The sequence below is a fragment of the Stegostoma tigrinum genome, chromosome 8 (assembly GCF_030684315.1).
Source record: "Stegostoma tigrinum isolate sSteTig4 chromosome 8, sSteTig4.hap1, whole genome shotgun sequence".
Classification (NCBI taxonomy): Eukaryota; Metazoa; Chordata; class Chondrichthyes; order Orectolobiformes; family Stegostomatidae; genus Stegostoma; species Stegostoma tigrinum.
The window spans coordinates 51,844,425-51,861,656 of NC_081361.1; the positions used below are offsets into that span (position 1 = coordinate 51,844,425).

Below are 17,232 nucleotides of genomic sequence, written 5' to 3' on the forward strand. Positions count from 1 at the left end.
CTGTAAATCAGGAACAGAAACAAGGTTGCCGGAAAAGCTCAGCAGGTCTGGCAGCATCTGTGAAGGAGAGAACAGTTAATGTTTCGGATCCAGTGACCCTTCCTCAGTTAAGCTAATTTGAACCGCCTGTGACACTATGAACAAACAAACTACAAGTACATTTATTCTGGGTCTGAAGAGGTTCAACCCTGCTGGTCCTAACAGGTTCCACCTCCACAACAACTGGTTTCAAAGTCCCAGGAACCTAAAGCTCTCCTTCTTCACTATGTTTCTAACAATCCATTCATCTGCACTCTTCCTTTTGCATACTCACTTGTACGTTGCAAACAGCAATAGATTGCAATCCCCTCAGTGCCATTTATTAATCCCATTGCTAACTTACTAAAATCCGCCTGCAAAGCCTCATTCTCTGCTTGATTACCCTCCATCTTACAGTACACTGCAGCTGCTTAATGACATCTGTAACACTGGCATCTAGAAAGGAATATGCCATCCTGGATTCACTTTCACATCCAGAGAAATAAATGAATGTTTGAAGTCCCCGAACATTTCTTTTTACTCATTGCTTTGCCTGTTCACAACCCCCCTAAATTACACCCACCCATCCCCCAACATCACTAAACCACAACTGAGCTATGTCCTGCTTTCGACTTGGCGCTTGCCATGAGAAACTATTATCCTAGCCCAGTACTCACCGTTAGACAAGACATTTGTGGATCTTCGCCACCAATGCCCAGTTCTCCTTAACAGTTGATAGTCATCCATTCTCCTTTTGCTGGCACTCAAACTGAGAAATGATCATCTCCTGCAATGCGCTCAGTTTGACAGATGTAATGCAGAGATACCAGCTCTTACTTAAGCTCCAGTAACGATGTTAGGAGAGAATTTTGTAGAAATACAAAATTGCAGTTCGCAGCACATGAATGACACTCATTGTTCACTGCACTTCTGGTAGCTTTTAAACAGCAACTTCTGATCATCCCTCATTGTCCTGGAGAAGATTACAGTGAGCTGATTTCTTGAACCACTGCAGACATTGGGGGGCATGTACACCCACAAATGCTGTCAAGGGAGGGACCCAGGAGGAAACAACAGAATGACATGCTTTGGCTGGCAGCAGAAAGCTGGGGAGAAAAAAAGTGTCGAAGGTCAAGACACAGAACTTTGAGGCAGAGCTGTCGATGACGAGCTGGCTGATGCAGATGTGGACTGGCTGCATGAGATCAAAAGGCAGTGGAAGGCCTTGCTGGAAGACTGCAAAGTGAACAGCAAGAGAGCATTTTCCTGTCCAAGAATGGAAGGAGAGTGTGGGAGGTCCTGACAACATCTGGATTCTCAGCCAGACTGATCTTTGCTCAGTAGACCCCTGTCACTGGCCTCAGACTCTGGAGGGCCATCAAGTTTTCTGGTGGTCTGGCCAGTGACATGAGTTTAGGAGTGAGGAAGTGGAGTTAAAGTTTACTTTGTGCTTTCATGTGATCTCTGTATTGAAGGCTCGGCCAGCATTTAGTGGCCATCTGTAACTGAGGGAGGTGGGGTGGGGGGGGAAGATGGGGGAAATCAGCATGGTGAGGCAATGGTAATGGTAATTTAATGAGCCCAAGTCTATGCTCAGCTTTCAATCCCACCATGGCCAATAGTGAAATCAGTTGAATAATAACTCAATGCAATTAATGATCAGCAGTCTGGTGGCCACAAAGCCCTCTTGACTTTTGTAATAACCCATCTAGTTCACTAATGTTCTTTAAGGAAGTAAATCTGTCTTCCCTACCCAATCTGGTCTACATGTGACTCCAAACCTATAGTAATGTGGTGGAAATTAACTGTCCTCTGAAATGGCCGGATGACACTAGAGCTTGCAAAGCTTAAGGGAAGAAATGAAGTGGAATATATCAAATGACATGGACCTAACCACCAAGACCAATGGTGGAAAAATCAATCCTGTCAACACTACAAAGCTTCCTCCCCACACCTCCAACCCCCAGCCCACAACCATGTTACTAAGATCTTGGGGATTGTACTAAAACTGGGGGAATTGGCACACAGACCAGTCAAGCACTTGTATGACACAGTCACACTCATGGAGTCCATACTTTATAGAGGGTGAACTACACACACAGAAGAATTAGGAGCAGAAATAGTCCAGCTGTCCTCTTGAGCCTCAGAATTTTAACGTACAGAATGAAGGCTGTTCAACCCATCGTGTCTGCACCAAATATACAAAATCCTTTTCAGAACAGCAGGCAATAACAAGAGAGGTACTGCAGGGACCCTAGCTGTTCACAGTATACATTAACAATTTGGACAAAGGAGCTGAATGCACAATCTCCAAATTTGCAAATATTTGTAGTTATACAGGGCCTTGGTGAGGCCATACCTTGAGTCATGTGTGCAGTTCTGATCTCCTCGTCAGAGGAGATTGAGGGAGTCTAGCAAAGGTACACCAGACAGATTCCTGGAATAGCAGGACTGACATATGAGAAAAGATTGGATCAACTGGCTTTGTACTCACTGGAATTACAGTGAGGGGGGAATGTGGAATCTCAGAAACAGATGAAGTCCTGATGGGGTTGGACAGGGTCGTTGTGGAAAGAATGTTGGGGAAGTTCAAAACTAAGGGCCACAGTATAAGAACAAGGGGTAAGCCATTCAGGACTGAGATGAAGAAGAATTTCTTCATTCAGTTGTGAACCTTTGGAATTCTCTACCAAAAGGAATCTGTTGGGATCAGTTCATTAGATTTATTGAAGAGGGAGCTGGACCTGACGCTTGCAGCCAAAAGGATCAAGCAGGATGGGGAGAGGGCAGGAATGGAACACAGATTGCATGATCAACCATGATCACATTGAATGGTGATACAGGCTTGAGGGGCCAAATGACCTATTCCTGCTCCTATTTTCTATGTTTCTATGAAATAGTCTAGTGTATTGCATCAACTTTTATTGTACTTTTGGAACAAGGCTAGCAATCCAGATAGCCAGACTCATGCTCTAGCAGCACAGATTTGAATTCTAGCACAGCTCAATGTAGACTAGATGATATAGACGTCCACGTTCTGTTCTTAGCTTTTCTCCTGAAGGTGCCTAACTACAAACATAACATCAGTGGCTCCTCAACATTTTATGAAGGTGCACCGACTCTCTGGCAGCGTACCCTGGTCAAAATGTTACACTAACCGGTTTGGAAGGATTCTGCAAATATATTGATCATGGAGAGGAGCAAGATTCTGTTATGATTGTTCTAAGACTGAAGAGCTCCTTGCCACTTACAAAGACCATTGGGACATCTTCGTATTCTTACAAGTTAGTTTCATGCTCCTGCAAAGGCTGAAAATGTTCAGTGAACTTCTAGGCCAGGGGCATCGACCTCCAGTCCTGTTAACATTAGCTGTGTCAGCTGCAGAAGTTTTTCCAATGGACAAAAAGAGTTACAAGAGTTTCCAACAGCATGGATGGATCATCAAGAAAGGAGTTGGTGACAACCTTTGCAGCTTTTTAGAATCTGGACTGTTTTAGTGAGAAATGTTGACCCATTGACAGCAAGGATTAGTGACGATACAAATTTCAAGCCATCCTCAAATCTCTTCATCTTTGTGGCATGCTTATTAACCAAAGTTTATCCGCTTTCTGAATCAGTTAAGTCTCTCATTTTTCCAAGCTTGCATCGGACAGTTCAGCAGATGATTTGGTAGGCATTATGAAGGGACAGTGATAACTTTCAACACTGCAATTTCTTTTCCCCTCCAGTAGTTTTTGGATTTCTCATTTACTTGATCATATCAACATTGATGCTTACAAGACATAAGGCCAAGGGACTCTACAGCAGCGAAATACACAATATCGCTAAAGGTCGCCTAGTCATCCTCAACAAACAGCGCCCATCTTTTAATGTACATAGTTGACACTCTAGTTTTGGCAAGTGAGATTGCTTCGTAACTGCTCATTTGAACTTCAAGACATTGAGACACTTCCAGACATTCACAGAACGTATCTTCATATCAACTTTGAAAGAGGTTGCTGGACAGAACAGCAGTCATCTCAGAAACTTTCATTACACTCACTACCACTTGTTGATGACATGGTCAATTAAATGCCAAATGCACAGTACAGGAGTGCATCCAATATATTTTGAAGTTTTAGAGGTGCTAAACTGTGTTGGTGATAATACGCTCAGCATATGTTTTCAGTGAAAGACAACCACTATTGCTCCGATTGTCACCCATTTTGTCTGACTTATTTGCCCAGAAGTGGTGATATGCACTAGCCCCTACATTCAAAGGCACCGGGAATGATAACTTGTCTGACTTTGGCATAGAGATTAATGGTCATTATTGACTTTACCCTCAACTTCATCAGAATTGGTCGAGATAAGGATGAGGACACCAAGTTGCCCATCTGTTACCATGAATGCAAGTTAAAGCATGAGCCAATTAACACTCAAAGAAAGGCAAATCAACTTTCTAATGAGATGGGCTGTGTCAACAAAGCCTACTATGGCTTCAGACAATTCTTCATTTCTACAGAAACCACTAAAAGAATGAGCAATCTGCACTAATTTGCTCAAGCTGACCTGCTTTATGTGGAAGAATTTCGAAGACGGTGGCTATCTGGACATTGCACCCTTCCAGCTCTCTACCAACAACAGTAATGTTTAATCTTAGGTCTCATGGTAATTGCATTAGCCATGAAAGTTTACTTGTTTCGTGTGTTTGCAATGACCTTTACTGTAAGATTGACTTACAACTGCGTTCATGGAATCTCTGCCACTGTACCTGCTGGGCAGGGAGGTGAAGCAGACCTCCTCTCAGCCCCCAACTCAAAGTAGAGAGGCAAGTAATATGGTCCTGCAAAGGGGATTTTCCAATCATTCAAGGGATGGCAGAGTTTCACTTTGACTTTCTTCCAGTGAAGAAAGATGATAGCCTGAAGTGGCAGCCACAGCTCACAATGAATACCCAAATGCTGTTTGCCTATTGCAACAGATGTATGCAAGAGATTATTGATGACAGTTGTGAGATAACAGATGTAGAAAGCTTATGCAAGAATTGAATTACAGAGAGGAAGAGCTGCACAATGACAGCCTTACTCTCTCATTCCTATCTATCCAGCACCAGTGGCAAGAGGAGTCTAAACAGCTGGAGACAGATCCAGGTGAAGTGACACCCCAGGCACTTTTGGGTCTTGTTGACATCCAAGAGATTCACAACACCGTAATGAAACAACATGGTCCTTCGAACCACTGAACCTTTGTTTGGTCTCATCTGCCAAGTCTGCCAGAATGAATCTTTGCATGCCAGAGCAGACAAAACTAAGTGTAGGAGATCTGACAGCTCTTTATTCCTTTATTCGTTCATTGGATGAGGGTATCGTTGGCCAAGCAGCATTTATTGCCAATCCCTAATTGCCCAGAGGGCAGCTAAGAGTCAACAGTATTGCTGTGGATCTGGAGTTACACGTAGGCCAGACCAGGTAGAGTTGGCAGTTTCCTTCCCTGAAGGGCAGTGGAGAACCAGGTGGGATTTTCCTCTGACAATCAGCAATGGATTCATGATCACCATTAGATTCTTAATTCCAGATATTTACTGAACTCAAATTCAAACATTTCCTGTGGTAGGATTTGAACCCAGGTCCCCAGAAGATTATCTGGGTCTCTGGATTAACAGTCCAGCAATAATGCCACGAGGCCATCACCTCCCTGTTACTCATGTCTTCTTTGGCCCACCCGAAGCAGTTCACCAGGTAAATCTGCCATTACATGTGAACAACAACTTAGAAACATAGGTGAAGGTGATGTCTATCAGAGAGGCTAAATGGCCCCAAGTAGTATGGCAAACATGCAAGACGTATTAACTTACTCCCTTAAACCAAAGGCAAAAGGACACCAAGAAAACATATTTGGTTTTAGCATGGTACATCTTACAGATTTTGATCAGGTAATGCACTGCTACGATATACATCTCTCCTTTAAGGTGTATTGTTGCAATACATGTCTAGCCTTAATGTATGGAATATACTTTATATGCAAACCAGGATTCAACCAGGTTTATTAACAAACATCAAAAACATGGAATTGCTGAAAAGACATTTTGATGAAGCATTGTGTTACATTCAAGACATTTACAGGAATACCAATGTAAAGGGGAACAACATCTTATGCTGCAAGTGAAGACAGTGCTGATTGACTCTGTGGCCTTTGATTGCTTGAGGCATTGCTATGAGAATGCAGTTAGATGAAGGCTGACAGGTAGCTGCAACGTTGTTTCGAAATTTTAAAAATGAATTAGTCACTCTTATTAATCCTGTAAGTACAAAACTTCCAACGTTTTAAACTTACAAAAATAGTATATAATGATGTTCATCACAAAAGAAAGGGCCAAATTACACGTGCTAAGTTTTCCATTATCCACCCTTCAACTATATTACTTACGTTACAAGTAAAGTAATTTCCCCACAAACCGATCAGGCAATCTATTGATATGGAAATATAGTTTGCACATGAATGAAATCCCAGAAACATACATTTATGTACAAATGGAGCAACTCTCAAAGCAACATGCACTTCAGTTTTCAAAGAGAAGAAAACATTACACTTGAGAATGACATTTCTAAAGAAAGACTGTCAAATGATGGGCAAAACCAAAGCTCACTTCAATGTGGAGTCACATCTTACATAAATAAATGTTTGGTTATGGCTTAAGATCACAACTTCGGTATGGGTTATGCCGAGCAGCTGAAATTCGTGCAATAAGATCAATATATGCAAGAGTTCACACATGCTCCAAAGTAACAAACTGTCCTGAAATTCAATCTGAGAAAACAGTTAAAAAAGGTACAGCATGAACAAATTAACATGCACTGAACTAATTTCACATGCAAGAGTTAGTCTGTAAAAGGGGAAAATGTTGAAAATTACTCACTAAATGCAGGTGATCTTAAAGGAAACTGGTTAAAAAGTTTGTTCTACTGATTTTTTTTCCAGATACCTGTGAAACAGAAAATTGCAAAAACTAGTCAATACTAATATTGGTCTTGATCATAAAAATAATGTTCGGATTGTTACCTTAAACACACCTCCTTAAGTGAATAAGTAACCACAGTTTTCAACAATCCAATTCAAGGTCTTCTATGAGCTGAAATCCTTAACACACTTAAAATAATTTAACCCAGCACAGACCAAGGAGAAGTTGAGTAGGTTGACTGAAGAGTTCATTACTTAATAAATATTACAGCATCTGAAAAATTAAGAACGTTACCTATTAGACAACGTCCAGCTAAAGCAACAGTGATAAATCTACTTTCAAATTAACCTCTCTTGGACACCATGCTTTGGGACCAAGGATGATTTTCTTTCACTTGGGTTCTTGGGTCCTGAGATCACTAAGAATTTCAATGCAAGATTGACAGAACATTTCACAGGTTGGGCCATGTAGTGTTGGCTAAGGCAATTAATGGGACACTCAGGTTTTTGTGTGCTCATCCCACTTTTTGACCTCCATTTGGGCCTATCAAAGGTGTTGAAAATGACTGAAATCTTCATGCATATTTGCTCTCTAGTTTGAGTGGTCTTGAAGTAGGAATTCCCATAGGCCGGAGGGAACATTGCATTTTTCCCCCCAGGGAGGCTTCGACATTTGGATAAATTCATGAATAGGAAAGGTTTGGAGCGATATTGGTCAAGCACAGGAAGGTGGGCCTAGTTTAGTTTGGAAACATGATTGGCGTGGATCAAAGGATCTGTTTCCATGCTGTATGGTTATGACTGTACATTGCTGAAAAGTCACCTCAGCTTTCCTAGTGGCCACTTACTATAACAAAGCTTGAACTCGAGAGCCTAATTTGGACGTCTTATGCCAAAACCCAAAGCAGATGATTGAGCATTACTTGTGCCTCATTACTGGAGATGTCGACCTGACAGAAGTGCAGAAAAAAGTGGAGTCAGTCAGTTACAGCACCCGTTAATGGGGGAGACTGGTGTGGGAAGGCAGAGCTGAGTGCTTAGACCTAGAAGCTACAAAGTAAAAATGCAGAGAACACAAATGCAGTCTGCACAGGAGGTGAGCAACCCAGTCTCAACCGCCCTCTGAAATAAATTTCGCAGATTCACCACCCTCCAAAAAACATTTCTCCCTGTCTCTGTCTTAACTTTGGTGAGCTCTTGCTTTGAGATTCTGCCCTTTGGTACTAGACCCACCCAAAAGGAGAAAGAACCTCTAAATAAGAGCTGTTAAGAGCATCAAGGATCTAAAATGAAACAACTAACTAGAGATGCCAGAAAAAAAACAAACAGAAATTTCTGGAGAAACTGTAGGTCTGGTAGCATTTACGGAATGACAATTAATGTTTTGAGTCCAGTGACTACTCATCAGAGCAGAGCTCTGAAGACTCACTGGATTTGAAACATAAACAGTTTTGTTTCCCCCCCCTCCAACAAATGTTGCCAGACCTGCTGAGTTTCTCTAGCAATTTCTGCTTTAGCCCCTAAGAATTGTGCATTTTCAAGAAAGTCACCTCTCGTTCTTCTAAACTCTGAGTACAAATGCAACCTACTCAACTTCTCCTCAAAAAGGAAAATCTCCCCATTCCTAGGATCAACTTGGTGACCATTTTCTGGACAGCCAACAATGGCTGTGTGTCTTTCCTCAGGTAACAGGATGAAAACTATTCACATTGGTCTAGATTGTGCCTTGTAAAGTTTTAGCAAGAGTTCCATTAAAAAAATTCAATGGCCATTAAAATAAAGGTCTTATTGCCTGCTGTGCTTGCATGCTAGATTTTCTATGAGGACTGCCAAATCTGTCTGTGCTGCAACTCTATGTAGTTGTTCTCCATTTATATAATCATCTGTAAGAAATAGGAACAGGAGTAGTTGTTTGGTCCCGCAAGCCTGCCCCACCATTTAAGAGGTTCATGGTTGATCTGTATGACATTCATCACATTTACTTTGTTGTCCTTTCCCCATAACCCTGATCTTCCTACCAAGAATCTATCTCAGCTTTAATTATACACAAAGGACTCTGCAACAGAGTGTTGTTGGGGCAAGCAGTTCCAAAGACTCAAACCCGCAGAAGAAGTTCTTCATCTCACTCAAATTGGCACCTCTATTTTAAGACTATGCCCTCTGGTCCTAGACTCTCTCATGGGGGAAAACATCCTCTCAGCATTTACCTTGGTCAGGCCCCTAAAAGAATACTATAGGTTTCAATGAGATCACCTCTCATTCTTCTTCTCGTTTAGCCTGAGTATATTATCCCTCAGTGTTATCCTTAGCATTCACCTTCCATTTTTTGTTGTGTCATTGATAGTACATTTAGCTACTCATCCAAATTATCAATACTTGTTGGAAATAAGTTTAGAACCAAAGAGATACAGTTTACATTAATCGGTTCTTTATCCATCTTGTTTGTTACCTTTTTAAATAATTCTAATAAATCTGTCAGACATGATTTCCCCTTCTTGAAGCCATGCACACACTGCTCAAGTGTGACATGTATTTTGTAAATGTTCTGCTATTAGATCCTTTATTATACACACTAACATTTTCCCCAATTACAGATATTAAGCCCACAGGCCTCAAGCAGTTTTCGTCTCCTTCCTGTTTTGAATAAAGATATTACATTAGTACTTTTCCAGAAGATAAGGATTCATGGAAAATCCCTAACTGTGTGCCCAAGGCTCTACTTATCAAATAAAAAATACTGCTCACGACGAGCAAGAACCCAGCACTTTTATTTGAGGAGGAGGGTGGGCACACAAAAGAAAAGTGCGGGGGTGCAAGTCAAAGTCCTGCGAGTATATTCCTTGTATTTATTAGCCAGATATTGCGAGACCTGCTGAGCTTTTCCAGCAACTTCTGTTTTTGTTCAACAAATACTTCTCTTCAGTTACGGCTCCTTCCTGCAAATATCAGGCCTGTTCTTACCATCCCATCCTTCCTACAGTCCGCCCAATATACTGTAAACTATCCTTTTGTGGAAGTGATCTGAAAACTATGCAGAAATCTTTAATATAGTGGTTCAATAATTAGACAGGTAATGAGATAAAAAGATAATATATTTGATATACAGTAAATGGTATGCTGTCATAATTCGCATATATACAGAAAAATACATTTTCAATCTAGCAGGTTTAAGGTAATTCAAACATTCATTCAAAGCTCAATAAAAATTTTTCTTCACAGATGCCACCAGACCTGCATCCACAGTTCTTTCAATTTTTACAACAGTTTTGTTACTGGACGATTGGTTCAGAGGCTTGAACTAACGATCCAGAGAAAAGAGTTCAAAGTCGCCATGGTAGTGACATAGGGCATAAGAGCAGTAGGTCATTCAGCCCCATCTGCACGCTACTTCAGTTGATAAAATTGTGGTTATGTCTCAACCTCTGCCTCTGCCTCCCATTAGCCTCAATTAAATGTTTGTCAAAGATCTATCCGATGCAGCTTCAAAAGAAATTTACCAACCCAGTATCCACTGTTTTCTGGGGAAAAGAAATACAGGGTCTAACAGTTTGCAAGTGAGCATACTTAAGTTCAGCTCATTACTTAACTAAGCTGTTTTCAGTGATCCTGATCATGTAACTACCAAATTCATATAAAAACAACATCTGTCCCAATGCAAGGTCAAGATGGTGGCCTCGAGCCATCCGGGCAAGCATGATTTCAGACATTTGCCAAACAACCTGTTTTACTGTAGTAAATTTCCCTACCAAAGAATACTAGAATTCTGTAACATTTGTTTAAGCTGCCTGTAACTTAACAGGTAAGATGCAGCCACAAGAACAATAGTGCATTGGTGAAGAAAGTTGAATGGTTATAAATTAAGCTGGGACAAGTAGCAGCAGATTCTAACCTGCATACCTTTGGATTTATGTAAAGGTGTGTTTCTGACCAATGCTACCACCAGATGGAATCAACCTAATATGCAACTCAACATGCTTATTTTTAATGACACATCTGAGGTGCCTTGGGATGTTTTCAGTGTTAGAGGTGGTTTAAATTTTTGCTGTTTCCAATATCACAGATTTCAATGTCCACATAAAACAGTTGAATCATTCAAGTTTCTCTTTAAAAACAAACTTATATATGAGTAGAAAATAGGAGCTGGTGTGATGTCACGGATACATCTGCTCGTGCACCAATTAATCATGGTTCCACAATTACACTGGGAACATACACATCTGTTCATACATACCTACTCATTCCAAGTGAGCTTTTGTAACTTTTAAAGGCTTTGCTACTCTAGATATGAGCATTAAACAGCATTAGTTCCGTGCCTAATAAATTTAAAATAAGCAGTAACCTTAAATGTTTATTTATACCACAGATTCTAAATCAGCATTTAATCTTGGGGGGGGGGGGGGGGGGGGGGGGGGGGGAGCTCGACTTGACTTCAGGGCAAAGCTGCTTTTGATTGGTGATTATGGTGAACGCAGTAGTTGATTAACTCAACAACTCCACGTTGTGAAGTGTGTTGTTGGCAAGTGTACGTCAATCTGAAAACTCACAACCCACCTGGATACTGCGTTCAGCTAATTCTCACCTCTAGCATATCCCTGATCACCAGCATGTCTAGGCCTTCAATTACCTAAGCAGTAAGCTCTAGAACTGCTTCCCTACGTCTGCCTCTGGAGTGTTACATGTCCCACGACACTCATCAAACGAATGGAGGACAGCTTCTTGGCACCCTTGCCAATGTATATTGATTAACCAACATTAAAACAAATTTAGTAGCCATCTCATTGATTTGTGGACTGCAAAGATCAGTCTGCAATACAATAGTGACCAAAAGATATCCCAAAGGACACCGTGGGTTGAGATCACAAAAGCAGGTAAACAAATGTAAACTAATTTGGGAACAAGGTAAGCATGGACTGGTTGGACTACAGGATCTGTTTCCCTACTGTATGACGCTGACTGGAAATGGAAAACAGAATCTTTAAAACAAGTTACTAAAACTTGTAACGTGTGTTACTTTGCTGCTAGGCTCAAATTCAGGCTGATATCAGAAAGTGCACAGAGAGAGAGATATAGCCAGTAGCAGTCACCATCAAACCTGCAGACAAGGGAGGCACGGCGCACTGACCTTGACATTGCTGAGGCCAGACGCCAACTTTCCGACACCACCTCCTACCGCCCCCTTGATCATGACCCCACCCCCGAGCACCAAACCATCATCTCCCAAACCATCCATGACCTCATCACCTCAGGTGACCTCCCACCCACAGCCTCCAACCTCATTGTTCCCCAAACCTGCACCACCTGCTTCTATCTCCTTCCCAAAATCCACGAATCCGCCTGCCCTGGCCAACCTATTGTCTCCGCCTGCTCCTGCCCCACTGAATTCATTTCCACCTATCTGGACTCCATTTTCTCCCCCTCGGTCCAGGAACTCCCTACCTACGTCCGTGACACCACCCACGCCCTCCTCCTCCTCCAGAACTTCCAATTCCCTGGTCCCCAACACTTCATTTTCACCATGGACATCCAGTCCCTGTACACCTGCATTCCCCATGCAGATGGCCTTAAGGCCCGTCGCTTCTTCTTGTCCCGCAGACCCGACCAAGCCCCCTCCACCGACACCCTCATCCACCTAGCCGAACTCATCTCCACCCTCAACAACTTCTCTTTCAGTTCCTCCCACTATCCACATGGGCCCAAGCAATGCCTGCCTCTTTGTAGGTTATGTGGAACAGTCCTTCTTTCACACCTACGCTGGCCCTAAACCCCACCTCTTCCTCCGTTACATTGATGACTGTATTGGCGCCGCCTCATGCTCCCAAGAGGAGCTCGAACAGTTCATCCATTTCACTAACACCTTCCACCCCAACCTTAAGTTCACCTGGACTATCTCCAACACATCCTTCACCTTCCTGGACCTTTCTGTCTCCATCTCAGGCAACGCCCTACAAACCCATGTCCATTTCAAGCCCACTGACTCCAACTGCTACCTGGAATACACCTCCTCCCACCAACCTTCCAGCACAAATTCTGTCCCCTATTCCCAATTCCTTGGCCTCCGCGGCATCTGCTCCCAGGATGAGGCATTCCACACCCACATATCCTAGATGTCCTTGTTCTTCAAGGACCACAAATTAACCCCCACAGCGGTTGAGAACGCCCTCGACTGTGTCTCCTGCATTTCCTGCACCTCATTCCTCACACCCTGCCCTCGCAATAACTGCCCAAACAGAATCCCCCTAGTCCTCACATACCAGCCCACCAACCTCCGGATACAACGTATCATCCTCCGACACTTCCGCCATCTACAATCTGACCCCACCAAAGATATTTTTCCAACCCCACCCTTGTCTGCCTTCCGGAGAGACCACTCTTGGCGCAACTCCCTTGTCCGCTCCACACTCCCCTCCAACCCACCACACCCGGCATTTTCCCCTGCAGCCACAGGAAGTGCTACACCTGCCCACACACCTCTACCCTCACCCCCATCCCAGGCCCCAAGATGACTTGTCACATCAAACAGACGTTCACCTGCATATCCGCTAATGTGGTATACTGCATTCGCTGTACACTGTGTGGCTTCCTCTACATTGGGGAAACCAAGCGGAGGCTTGGGAACCGCTTTGCAGAGCACCTACGCTTGGTTCACAGTAAACAACTGCACCTCCCAGTCACGAACCATTTCAACTGCCCCTCCCATTCTTTAGACAACTTGTCCTTCCTGGGCCTCCTGCAGTGCCACAATGATGCCACCCGTAGGTTGCAGGAACAGCAACTCATTTTCCACTTGGGAACCCTGCAGCCCAAATGGTATCAATGTGGATTTCACCAGCGTCAAAACCTCCCCTCCCCCCACTGCATCCCAAAACCAGCCCAGCTCGTCCCCGCCTGCCTAAACTGTTCTTCCTCTTACCTATCCCCTCCTCCCACCTCAAGCCGTGCCTCCATCTCCTACCTACTAACCTCATCCCACCTCCTTGACCTGTCCATTCTCCCCAGACTGATCTATCCCCTCCCTACCTCCCCACCCATACCCTCCTCTCCACCTATCTTCTCCTCTATCCATCTTCAGTCTGCCTCCCCATCTCGCCCTATTTATTTCAGAATCCTCTCCCCATCCCCCTTTTCTGGGTAAGGGTCTAGGCCCAAAAAGTCAACTTTTGTGCTCCTAAGATGCTGCTTCGCCTGCTGTGTTCATCCAGCCTCACACTTGGTAATCTTGGATTCTCCAGCATCTGCAGTTCCCATTATCTCTACAGCCAGTAACAAGTAGCTGAATGGTTTGTGGAATGGTGACAAGTTGTTGATGACAAAGGCCAGCAACCTGCTGGCTCCTGGGGAGCTGAATAGCCTGTGGATGTGAATGATACCGTTAGAAACCTTCAGGCCACCAAGAGGAGAGGCAGTGTCTCTTTTTGCAGGGTTTAAAAACAACCCCTTCAGCTGAAGAAAGAGATAGAGATAACAAGGTGTAGAGCTGGGTGAACATAGCAGGTCAAGTAGCAGAGGTGTAGGCAAGTTGACGTTTGGGTCTATACCCCTCTTCACAAGTGTGGGAGGGGAAGGGGATTCTGAAATAAATAGGGAGAGTGGAGAGGCGGGCAGAAGATGGAGAATGGAGAAGATAGGTGGAGAGGAGATGGACAGATCAAAGAGGCTGAGTTGGAGCCAGTAAAGGGGAGTGTAGATGGGGAGTCAGGGAGGCGATAGGTCAGTCCAGGGAGGACAGATAGGTCAAGGTGGAGGAATGAGGCCTATGGTAGGAGATGGGGTAGGGCTTGAGGTGGAAGGAGGGGATAGGTGGGAGGAAGGATAGGTTAGGGAGGCAGAGATGAGCTGGGCTGGTTCTGAGATAGGGTGAGGGGAGGGGAGATTTTGAAGCTTGTGAAGTCCACATTGATACCACTGGGTTGCAGGGTTCCTAAGCTAAATATGAGATGCTGTTCCTGCAACCTTCGGGTGGCATCGTTGTGGCACTGCTGGAGGCCCAGGATGGACATGGCATCCAAGGAGTGGGAGGGGGAGCTTAAAGTTTCTGCACCCTCTACCATAATTTTTCATCTTAAAGACACTCCATAAAATAAATATCTCTGATGAATCATTTTATTTATCTGACCCAATATCTATTTTTGTGGCTTGGCATCATATTAAAGTTTTATAAAGTTCCCATGAAGTGCTTTGAAAACTTGTTTTACATTAAAATGCGTTATTTAAACATAAGTGGTTGAACCTCCACCCGGTGTTTCCATTGACCAATAGCAACTAGTAGCCATGTCAATCTTGTGGCAACCAGAACAGGTCAGTGGCTAGAAATTCTGCAGCAGGTACTAACTTTCCAACATCTCAAAGTCTATCCATTTGAAAAGCAAAAGTCCACTTTGTTTGAGATTGCAACAACACTGAGGAAGCTCAATAGTGACAAAAATAAAGCAGCCCACCTGATCGGCACTCAAGGCTTCACCTTCAAAATTAACTGTCCCACCGCCATCCAGCGGCTTACAGGAGTACCATCTGCAACATGCTCTGCAGAGTTCACCAAGGTTCCATCAACTGTATCTTCCAAATCCATAATGTCTACCATTTGGAAGGACAGTGACAGCAGCTGCACGGACACACTATACTGATGTCAAAAGATATATTATCGTTACTTTATCAGCAGTGGGTTAGAGGCATGGAGCATCCTACCTACCGGTACCCATCACTTAGCATATTCACACCACGTGAATTGTAGAGTTTCAAGAAACTTGCTCATCACCATCTTTTCAAGGCCAAATAAGGGCAAGCCACAAATGATGGCTTTGCCATTTGCACCTATTTCCCATTAATGAATAAAAATAAATGCAACCCTCATTTTAAAATTCTAATTCTTGTCTCAAAACACCTCATGACTTCCCCCTCTCTAATCTTCTCTAGCCCCATAATCCTCCAAGGCATCAGCACTCTGTTAATTCAGGTCTTCTGAACTTAGTTTTTCCACTTTTGGTCAGACCTCCAGTTGGCAAGGCACAAGGCACTTTGGACCTCCCCAGAAAAAAAAAGTTAATCGACCACTCTAGCTTGCTTCCTCCTTCAATACACCTATAACAGACATGCTCTTTGACCAGGCCTCTAATCATCTGACTGAACATCTCCTAAAAGGGCAGAGTCAAAAAGTTTGCCTTATGAAGCTAGACAGCAACACTATGGATTTGAGATTCCATGGTAAACGTGAAGATGCAAGGACATATATTTATATCCTGCAAAGAATCAGCCTAGAAATAACACACCTTACACAATTTAAAATTTGACAGAGGAAACTAAATTATCCAATGCACAGATCTTAATGAATCAGAACCAGGCATTCACAACAGCCAGCTGAAGAAGACATGGATGCAGATTTCAGCCTTCTGGCTTTTTAAAAAGGCTGCTCTTACACAGGACATTTTGTTCAATGAAATGGGCAACGCACCTCAGACTTTTACCACATGAAAATTATTGTGCAGTGCTCCAGGATTTTATATCCCATATGATAAATTCTGATGTGTGAAATTTAAACAATGCACTCTGCAATTGAGGATATGGTCATTTCAAGCTCACCTACAACAGCCTGCTCAAAACAAAAAGAACTGCAGATACTGGAAATTAGAAACAAAAACAGTAATTGATGGAAAAACTCAGGAGACGAACTTTCAGATGCTGTCAGACCTGCTGAGTTTCTCCAGCAACTTCTGTTTTTGTTACATTAACCTGCATCCCTATTAGACAATCTGTAATCAAGGGCAGATCTTAGAGGCGCTCCTAGCGTCATTGCCAAATATGGTAATGAATGGAAGCCAGATTCATTCAATGTTCTCAAGTTTGTACACATGCATAATCAGTGAAATTGTTGGTATATTATGGTGATTAAGTCCAGTGCAACACCTCTACAACCTCATATCCCTTTTAGCCCATTGTCAAAACATTAAAAAAAGGACCAAATCATCCCCTCAGTTGCCAAAGTGCAACAAACTGCAAACAGGTCAAAGAACAAAAGAAGAAAATTACAGCACAGGGACAGGCCCTTCGGCCCTCCAAGCCTGTGCCGATCCAGATCCTCTATCTAATCCTGTCACCTATTTTCCAAGGATCTGTCTCCCTCTGCTCCCTGCATCCTACAGCAGGATGACCAGAATTATAAGCAGTACTCCAAATGTGGTCTTACCAATGTCTTGTAAAGTTGTAACATGACATCCCGACTCAAGACTCTGACCAAAGGCGGCAAGAATGCCGAATGTCAAATGTCTGTTTAACACTTCTCCC

At 43.2% G+C, this 17,232-nt stretch overlaps 1 protein-coding gene across 7 annotated transcripts in view; it reads right to left on the minus strand.

Moving 5' to 3' along the window:
• Window positions 1-17,232, minus strand: part of LOC125456212 (guanine nucleotide-binding protein G(I)/G(S)/G(O) subunit gamma-12) — a 92,070-nt gene that overhangs the window by 61,896 nt on the left and 12,942 nt on the right. For 5 of the 7 annotated variants that reach the window (XM_048539109.2, XM_048539112.2, XM_048539110.2 and 2 more), the window contains one exon: window positions 6,917-6,982. The exons of the other annotated variants lie outside the window; for them this stretch is intronic. The gene's annotated coding sequence lies outside the window, so the exon portion shown is untranslated. The remainder of the gene's footprint in view (window positions 1-6,916; window positions 6,983-17,232) is intronic. 7 annotated transcript variants of the gene reach the window in all.